This window comes from Spermophilus citellus, assembly GCF_964194105.1.
Source record: "Spermophilus citellus genome assembly, chromosome: 10".
NCBI classification, from domain to species: domain Eukaryota; kingdom Metazoa; phylum Chordata; class Mammalia; order Rodentia; family Sciuridae; genus Spermophilus; species Spermophilus citellus.
The window spans coordinates 125587416-125594949 of record NC_138197.1 but is presented as its reverse complement, the minus strand read 5'-3'; the positions used below and the strand labels follow the sequence as shown (position 1 = coordinate 125594949).

General features: G+C 50.1%; 1 pseudogene across 1 annotated transcript; it reads right to left on the bottom strand.

Annotated features, from left to right (window-relative positions):
- Positions 1-4443: 4443 nt before the first annotated feature.
- LOC308657639 (BCL2/adenovirus E1B 19 kDa protein-interacting protein 3-like) lies at positions 4444-7076 on the bottom strand (annotated as a pseudogene). Its single transcript has one exon. The product of its transcript is annotated as a BCL2/adenovirus E1B 19 kDa protein-interacting protein 3-like (transcript).
- Between the last annotated feature and the right edge of the window lie 458 nt (positions 7077-7534).

Genomic DNA, 7534 nt, shown 5'->3' with positions numbered 1-7534 from the left:
ACTGTTCTTAGACTCTACTCTCCTGCCAGGTGTTTAAGACCAGTTGGTCAATACTGACCTTGTTCCTATTTACTCTTGAGAGTCACTTGAGATTCCTCAGAGATCACCCTTGGGACATGTGTGAAGCCTCCTGGCTCCTTTAGCTTTCCTGTATCCTGCCACTCGCCAGGATAAGTCAGGGTCCTGCTGAACATATGTGGCTTCTCTTGGAAGCATCAGAGACATTTTCATCTCCAGTGACTCTCCGATTTGCAGAATGTGCACTGGTTGGCTTCCTGTTCTCTAGGGTGCTCTCCATCTCCCTGATCAGCAGATCCGGCGACTCACTAGAGTTGCAGGGCCCAGAGAGGGGTCCTGTCATTCTCTGGGTCCTGGTTGACCTTTGAAGGGTAAGGGTCAAAATGGTGGCTGCTTTTTCCTTGGCCCTTTTACTTCCTTGACTTTGGTCTCCAACTTTTTGATTGTAAATAGCCAGCAGGAAAGTTTCACCAGGCTTAAAGAGGGAATAACGGATTATGACTTCAACATCTATAATTTTACAGGTACCCCTTTCATTTAATTGAAGTCAGTATTAGTACTGGAAGTCAGCATTACATACTGTCTGTCCTGTAGGTGATGGCTTATTATCTCAAATTAACCATGGTTGTTTGTTTGTTTGTTTATTTTCAATAAGCAGTACCTCTGCAAAACACTAAAAGGCAACAGTTATGATGCTTACAAGGAAAATACAAAATGAATTAACAGAGCAAAAACATATTCAGTTTGTGTAATAACTATGAACCAAAAAAAATGGCTTTTATAATCTTGAACCTTTACTTAGTTACATATTATATTTCCTGTCTGAGAGCACAGCAATCTTTACAACAAAAATCAACTTCTGAATACAACTTTAAATGGGCTGAAGTCTAGACTTTTTTGGAGCCATTTTTAAAATGGTGTAAGGTGGGAAGCAGAGCCTTATCTCAGGTAAGGTGGGCTCTTCACAAATAACACAATACAACATTACACCTCAAACATGAATCAAAGAGAGGCTAAGAGAGCTTGTAACTTTCCTTTTGTGGACAAAATGCCAGAATGCTTCCATGTTTTACAGTGTCTCCTTTGAACAGAACAGGCTCTCTTTATTGTCTTCCAAAAATGCATTTAAATTTCAATTTCAGGGTGAAGAGTAACGCAAAGTTGACAGCAGTTTACTTTATCCAGCTATAAAACATCAAGTGACATGAATAAATACCAATCAAAATTGTCATTTTTATATAAACCCGAGACACTTGCTACACCTAATTTTAGTTTGGAGAACACCAACTTGTTAAAGAGCCCTCCTAAGCTTTTCATTTAACTAAGTTTAACTTTTAAAGTCCAATTCACAATCCTGAGTGTTCAGTAACAATAATCACAGGTTTGCACAGGTTAACAAAAATCCAAGAGTAGCCTTAAGTCTCTACCACATTTAGGAAACAGTGTTAATGACCAGAAGTTGGCTTAGTTAAAGCAAACAGATATAAGACAGGTCTTCGAATGACAGTGTGGCCCTTCTATGTCAAAAAAGAGAGTATAATGTATAGAAGGGAGTACTTATTGCTTATCTTGCTGCCAAACTTACATAAGCTTTCATTTTATAAACTTTTACATAACAAGTAGACAGGGCTTAGACAGGTATCATTCTCAGATGCCCACATACACCTAGTCACATATGTTTTGAGTGTCAACAATATTGTTATAACTTAAATAACTATTGTTTCCTTGACTAGTTACAAAGTAATCATTTAAGGCTTTACAACAGGTACAAAGCCTAATTCCTTTAAGACTGAGTTTCCACAAATAATAAAACCTCACAAATACAAGAAAATTATGTTGATAATAAGAGTAGATCTGTGTTTCAGATTTTTTTATATCAGTACATTCAAATTCAAATAACTTTAACTGACTGTGTCACTTATAGCCAATTTAATCACAAACACACCTTTTGAGCTTTACCTTCCACAAACCTTCTGCGACTTAGACATTCACAACTTTACATGTAAGTTTTGTCCCCTTTCATCTTGGACTTTAGAACAAGAATATCACTTAACCAGCCAAAATACTTTCTCATCCAGAAACATTTCTTTTACCTTCCAATTTTCCATACTAAAATGTATTTATTGTTTTCTAGTTTGTGTCTCTTTCTTATATTCATATTGTGACACAGACTTTATGAATGTTATTTGTGCATTTAATTGACACACAAATTTCATCCCATGAGAGGGTTGGACAAACCAGCATATACAATACCAAACAAACAAACCAAAACTGTGCCTTAATCTTTTTCCTCCCATGTCGCAGTCCCGGGGTTGGAGGACAGGCATTGAGTCTGACTGTCTGTCTCTTTCTCATTATACAATGCCGTCAGCGTTAAGCGGGTACCTGCTGTCGGTGGTCCCGAGGCTCCTTTGGGGCCTTTTCCTCCACTAGGCTCATGGATACGCCCGTGGCGGGGCCTTTCCTCCTGTTTCTTAGGCTTCCCTGAGGATCCCTAGGAGGAGGCTGCCCACAAAGCACAGGTGGGCTTTAGTTTCTGCCCTTTTCATTTCTGGGTACAGCTGTTTATTCTGCCAGTCACCCAGGCATTTGGTCTGATGGGACAATATTACAGCAAGAATTGCTTTGCCCCCGTGATGAATATCCCCTGGCCAATGGGGTGTCCTGTCAGACCTTAGAAGGGAGACTATTCTGGTCCCCAGGTCATAAACTGTCGGTGCTGGAACCCGCTTTGTGGCCAACAGCCTCCCGCTAACCTGGGGCAAAGGGAAGGGACTGGGTGGTTCTGGAAGAAGGGCCCCCCTGCGGTTCCCAACACCAGGAGCCCTTGTCCTGGGGGAAGTGTTCAGGGGGTGTTTGAACTAAGGCTTCCAGGAGGTAGAATGTTCCAAATGTAGTCAGAGTTGCACCCCTGCCCCCAGCTCTGCTTGGAAGCTGATCCAGATCAGGGAGCCCCGCTGGGTGGAACAGGGAGCAGTGCTTACTAGGGGAGAGCAGCCCTGAGAAGGCCCAGGGCTCCGCGTCCCAGGCCTGGCTGGCCAGACGGCTGGCCTCGTCCTACTGCAAGTCCAGCCCTCATGTTCTCCCTTCTGTAAAGATCAAGTGTGTGACCTTGACCGTGGCTCACCAGTCCTCCCTGTGTGGGGACACAGGCACAGGGCTTGACTGTCACGGGAGGCTGGAGAGACTCTTTATTTTATTTTTTGGTACTAGGGATTGAAGTCAGGGGCACTCAACCCCTGAGCCATGTCCCCAGCCCTCTTTTGTATTTTATTTGGAGACAGGTCTCACTGAGTTGCTTAGCTTCATGCTAAGTTGCTGAGGCTGGCTTTGAAGTCATGATCCTCCTGCCTCAGCCTCCCAGGATTACAAGTGTGTGTCATCCCGCACAGCTGGAGACTCTTGACACTGCTCCCACCTCAAGTGACAAAGGGTGCTCTTCCTCCTGTGTTTGGAGGGCTGGGAGCTGTCACGTGTACAGTGTTCCTTGTGGAGCCCTGTGCTGGGGACATTTCACACCTCATCTCCTGGGGCTAGGCTCCTCCCATGAGTCGGGGAGCTTTCTGCATTCTACAGCTGCTGAGGCTGAGACTCCTGGGCTCAGGGAACTCAGCAAGGTCACGGTGTCTGAGACCAAGATGGCTGGGATTGGAGCCCAGATGTGACACAGTTCCCCTCCCCCACTGCAGGTCCCAGAAGCCCACGTCTCTTTTCTACAGATGAAGGGGGAAAATGCTTTTTGCAGAACACTCCTTGTGGCCTGTGAGCCTGGCCAGGCATGGGGTGGACGAGGGCAGGGGCTGGAATGCAGGTGAAGGACGAGCAAGAGGCACATTCAGTTTGCAGGTTACTAGTAACAAGCTCATCTTGGTCTGGTGTAAGCAAAAGTGACCATAAATTGAAGGCTCTGTGGATCTAGCTTGGTTTTTTGTATTTATTGTTCTTCCTTTTGATTGTTGGTTTTAGTACCAGGTTTGAACCCTGCAGTGCTTAACCACTGAGCCACACCCATCCCTTATTATATTTCGTTTTGAGATAGGGTTCAGTTACTTGCTTGGGGCCTCACCCAATTGCTGATGGTGGCTTTGAACTCCTATCCTCCTGCCTCAGCCTCCTGAGTTGCTGAGATTACAGGTGTGGTCTCTGTGCCCAGCTAGCTTGGTTTTTCTTATACTGCCCAAGTCACATTGCTTTAGTGCATCACGAAGCCAGTGTAGTGGGTCTCAGTTGTCACAGGAGGAAATGGCACAGAATGAAAAATACCAGTGTGTGTCGTAATAACAAGGACATGGGTATTGTTTCATGAAAATCATGTGCCCGTGGCCACAGCCTGCTGGTGGCATTTGCAGAAAAAAAAGCCCTTGCAAATTTCTAAACGACAGTAAATTCTGTTAGGAAATTCTAGAGTGTCTTACAGGCCAAAAAGGGAATAAAGTTAGTAAAATGCCTCAACCGAGTTTGAATAGAATACTGGAATTGAGAGTTACTGGACTGGATATGTAAAAATAGGGGGGAAGGTTGGTCATGCTTATAATGGTCTCAAGTTCAAGTAAACTACAGTGACAATACACCGCTTCACAGGCCACACGCATCTCCAGGGGCTTTTCCTTCCCTCAGTAGGTGCTGGCAGAAGGTGTGCTCAGTCGTTTTCCAATATAGATGCCTAGTCCCAAAGCCAAAACATGAGGAATGAACACCTTCAGAAATTCTGCAGAAAAAATACCACCTTTCTTCATGGCTCCACTTTTCCTCAAGCTTAGAGACACAGAGCGCTTGGGGTGTCTGAAGTGGAACTCCTTGGGGGGAACATTTTCAGGTCTACCGACAGTCAGATACCCAGTCTGCACTTTTCTGCAAAGCCTCAACTTCCTTCTCTCCTCTAGCACTTCCTCCGCGGACTGAGAGCTATGTCCCTGCTGGTATGCATCTCCACATCAGACATGACCTGCCCATCTTCTGAGGTGAAGGCTGTCACATGGGAACTGCCTCTTGAACTGCTCTGTCCTGATTCATGCTGTGCATCCAAAAGAATCTTCTCCATGTCTCCATTGTGGATGGAAGAGGAAGGAGGTACATGTTCCAGCCCCCATTCTTCCCATTGCCATGATCATTGCCATTGCTGCTCGTCATGGGCAGCTCCACCCAGGAGCTGTTGAGGCCGGCTGGCGGAGGCAGCGCCTGTTCCCCTTCCTCGCGGTTGTTGTTGTTGTTGTTGTTGTTGTTGCAGGGGCGGCGGTGGCTCAACCAAGTGAGAGGACATTGTCGGGCGGCTGGAAGAGCTGCGGCCACAGCGAAGAGCGCCTCCGGTTCTCGGGCGGCAACACAACCCAATGCCTTTATTTTTATGTGGTGCTGAGGATCGAACCCAGGCCCCACCGGTGCTAGGCGAGTGCTCTACAGCTGAGCCACAATCCCAGCCCCTTTGTTTCTATTTTCTTAGCTTAAGGTTGTTGCTAGCTCTTATGCACCCAGCTTGGATCCCCAGTCCAGCCAGCCGGCGATAAGGACATGGGTATTGTTTCATGAAAATCGTGTGCCCGTGGCCACAGCCTGCTTACGGGAACGTCTCTGTGCGCGTGGTCACAGCTAGAGTGTCTGGGCTCTGACGTGCTCACAGAATCCAGGGAGAATCTACAGAGTATCAGGCAGCTCCAGGAGCAGGGTCCAGGGCCCATCGTAGGTCCCTCTCCCACCCTTGTTATGTGTCCCCCTGCAGGTGGGCTTCATGGACAGCAGAGACCCAGTCTCCATCCTGTTCCAATTCATGTCCTCCCAGCCCTGGATTGTAGGAGAAAGAACGGCGTCCCCCGCAGATGCAGTGAGGACACTCCCCGGGCAGGTCTGGGGGGAGGGGTTCATGGGTCCCCAGCTGGGGTTCCATTCCCTCTCCATGGTCCTTTCCTCCAGGAGGAAATGGGGCCTTCATAAAAGGGGGTCCCCTTGGACCAGGCCGCTGAGGAATGCCCTCCACGAGGTCAGGAGTGGAACAGTCTGGCCCAGGGACCACAGGAAGAGCATTGTGCAAAAGGACACGTCCCCAGCAGCTGGTCCCCCAGGTGGGCACCTGGGTGTCCTCACTGAGCAGCCCTCTCTGCTCCAGCCACAGGGTCCGTTTCTGATGTCACCACCTCTCCAGGGGGGCTTCTGGAAGCGACCCTGTGGCATTGCTCCCCGTCCCTCACTGAGAATGGTCCCTCTGCGACTCCCTCCCTGGCATCAGGACCTCTGCCCTGCTGGGTGATGTCATCTCCTCCAGGGAGCTGCTGGGGGTGGGCCCAGGACAGAGTCCACAGGCCCTGGAGCCCCCTGCCAGGGACCAGCACACCAGCCCTGCCCTCCTGCTGTGGCCCTGGGCACGCCATTTACCCTGCAGGGACAGGAGGTGGGCTCTAGCTGGGTGGTCAGGGACCCGTGGTCACATTCCCATCAGGAGACAGAGGAGGAGCCCCACCTGCAAGACTGAGCATGGGACGTGGGGCTCCTGCTGAACCCCAGAGCCGCCCCTCAGCCAGGAGAGGGCCGCGTCTTCCCCGTCCCTTCTCTCTGCACTCAGCGCCCAGCACAGTGGGGCTGCTGGGCCAGGGGAGCCCAGGTGCACAGCCCGGAGCACACGGGGTTCACGTGGCCACACTGGCCAGGCCTCTGTGGGCACAGCAGGTGGGCAGAGCGCCCTTTGGGGAAGTGACTTTTGAGGCAGGAGGATAAGCTGTGGAATCTGGTACAGAGAGGTTGTGGGGCCAGGGGAGGCCAGCTGGCCAGAGAGAAGGAACAGGCAGGCGCAGGACATCACAGAGCTGACACAGGACAGAGGAGGGCTGTGCCCGGGAGCACCCTGTCCTTGTGACCACATGATGTCTTAGCTGGTCTCTGTTGACCCACCTCAGGCTCTGCCTCAGCTGCTTGATGGGTTGGGGGTGGGGAGGGGGGTGTCTTTTGATGGCTGTGAGGTCACCCTGCTGTGTCCCTCGTCTGCAGTGAGAACAGAGGCTAGGAAGCAAGGTGATGTGCCCAAGGCCAAATGTCAAGGTGGAGGGGTGGGGGAGGAAAGAAAGAAAAAAAAAAAAAACAGGCAGAGTGGCCGCCTTGTGGGTTCCCTGGCTGGATCCTCCCTGGGCTCCGGGGCTGGAGGGTTGGGAGCTGGATTTCAGGGTCAACCCTACAGTGTTCTCTGACCCGAAGGCAGGAATTCCACGGTCCTCTCCCAGCGCCACAGTGTCCAGGGCTGTCTCTGGCCCCCGCAGGGACACTGGCCAGGGTATAACGTGTTCACCAGCGTGTGGCCTCGGCCAGCAGCCAGGAAGGGAACCTCACCCAGGCGCAGTCCCACCCTGAGGCCCAGACGCTGCCCAGATGGTTTTTCACTGAACGCTTCTCCAGATGGTCCCAGAACCCGGGCAGCGCTGGTCCAGAGACAGAGGTCTGCCTGGGATCCCCAGGGCCGGGCTGTCCCTTGGCTGTGGCCACGCACTGTGAGGTCCCTTCTACTTGGAGCCTGCATTTTTCCATCTATGTTGGG